The sequence below is a fragment of the Bos indicus x Bos taurus genome, chromosome 6 (genome assembly GCF_003369695.1).
Source record: "Bos indicus x Bos taurus breed Angus x Brahman F1 hybrid chromosome 6, Bos_hybrid_MaternalHap_v2.0, whole genome shotgun sequence".
Taxonomy (NCBI): Eukaryota; Metazoa; Chordata; class Mammalia; order Artiodactyla; family Bovidae; genus Bos; species Bos indicus x Bos taurus.
Genome location: NC_040081.1, coordinates 6,048,952 through 6,051,086, shown reverse-complemented (window position 1 = coordinate 6,051,086; position 2,135 = coordinate 6,048,952). Strand labels below are relative to the sequence as shown.

Below are 2,135 nucleotides of genomic sequence, written 5' to 3'. Positions count from 1 at the left end.
CTTCCCAGGTGGCTCAGAGGTAGAGAACCTGCCTGCCAATGCACAAGGTGTTGGAGACGTGGGTTCAATCCCTGGGTTGGGAAGACCCCATGGAGAATGAAATGGCAACCCACTTCAGTATTCTTGCCTGGGAAATTCCATGTCAAAGAAGCCTGACAGGCTACAGTTCATGGGGTTGCAAAGAGTAGGACATGACTGAGCGACTGAACACACACACACCTGATAACTCTGTTTAACTTAAAAATATATATATATTTTTTGGCTGCACCAGGTCTTAGTTGTGTCATATAAACTCATATAAATGCAGCATGTGGGATCTAGTTCCCTGACCGAGGATTGAACCCAGGCCCCCTGCATTGGGGGTGCAGAGTCTTAGCCATTGGACCATCAGGGAAGTCCCCATTTAACTTTTTAAGCAACTGACAAATTGTTTTCCAAAGTGACTATACAATTTACATTCCCATGATCTATATATGAGGGTTCCAATTCCCCTACATCCTCATTAATATTTGTTATTGTCCATCTTTTTTTTTTTATTACAACCTTCTTAGTGGATATGAACCAGTAGTTCATTCTAGTTATAAGGGTTTGATATAATCCTCCTGTAAAAGGGTTATAAAGAGTTCTGTTCTATCTAAAATCAGTATAAAAATATTTTGTTTTATACAACTCTTTAATAACTTTAAGACTCTCAGAAGACAGATATTCGTTTTCTTATCTAAACATCTTTAACGTTTCATAGGACTATAGCATATTTTAAATTATTTATTATTCCCATGATTCTTCCAAGACTCTCTTCTCTTTCCCCCCTTTAGGGGCAATATATAGTCCCCAAATACAAAGTTCTTAATTAAGATTTACATATTATTTTTGAGGGAAAAAATACTTTCTAGCTCCCATCTTCCTATTTATCCTATATCTGTAAGCATCATATGACAATGTAAGGCTGAGGATTGACAACAGGTTTAATCTGTTGTCCTTTATGACTCTAGATTTTTTTTTTCTTTTTATTTGGAGATGTTGGCAAAAGTCTCTTGAAAGTCCTAACACTGCAGAAAATGGCCTGCATTTAGTTCATTAGTTCTTGACAGTCTTTTCTGGTTACCAGCTCTTACCTTGTTTGTCTGCCATTAGCCCACCTGTCTTAGCATTATTTGAAAACTTTCATAAACGTTCTGTAAATTCCTTTCTGTTGCCTAATATGGCATTCAGTATAGACAGTGGGGTTTAGAAATTGGATGATTTATTTGAACATGAGGTAGGGCAAAGTGACATTTGTTATAGTGGCTGTTTGTACCTTTACACACACATTCCCTTGGCTGAATCTTTCAAATGAGGTGACTGTGATTGTGACCAGGCCTCTAGTCTCCAGTAGAGAAGAGGATTATTTTACTTTACACAAAAAAATGGTGACAATGATTTGCCCAGATGGATTTTCCAAGCTGATAAGTTAGGGCCAAATGCTGCAGGCCATTTTCTGCAGTGTTAGGGCTATTGAGAGACTTTTGCTGACATGTCCAAATATATTCTTTTGGGGTCATTGCTCTGTTTTTCCCATGTTTATATAAATAGCATTGCAATGATCTTGTGTTCACACACTTCTTAAGCATTTCTCAGTTTTGTTTGTAGGCTTTTGCTGCTAAGTTGCTTCAGTCGTGTCCGACTTTGTGCGACCCCATAGACGGCAGCCCACCAGGCTCCCCCGTCCCTGGGATTCTCCAGGCAAGAACACTGGAGTGGGTTGCCATTTCCTTCTCCAATGCATGAAAGTGAAAAGTGAAATGAAGTCGCTCAGTTGTGTCCAACTCCTAGCGACCCCATGGACTGCGGCCCACCAGGCTCCTCCATCCATGGGATTTTCCAGGCAAGAGTACTGGAGGGGGTGCCATCGCCTTGTCCAAGGCTTTTAGCTAAGTCATTGACTAAATACTTCATTCATTCATTCATTCATTCACAGTTTATTCACCCTGGATCCACAGTGTTGTGCCTATGGTTTTCATTACTATTAGTATTAGAACATTTTATATCCTCTAAGACCTCTCCGACTTTTCCTCTAAGCCATCACACATTTATAGAGTTGTATATAGCCTAATCCACCCATTCCATATAACCTTACTTACCTTAGACATCCTAGC

General features: G+C 39.6%; 1 non-coding gene across 1 annotated transcript; it reads right to left on the bottom strand.

Annotated features, from left to right (window-relative positions):
• Window positions 1-321: 321 nt before the first annotated feature.
• On the bottom strand, window positions 322-394 carry TRNAG-CCC. The gene has a single exon. It is a non-coding gene; the product is annotated as a tRNA-Gly (tRNA).
• Window positions 395-2,135: the final 1,741 nt, after the last annotated feature.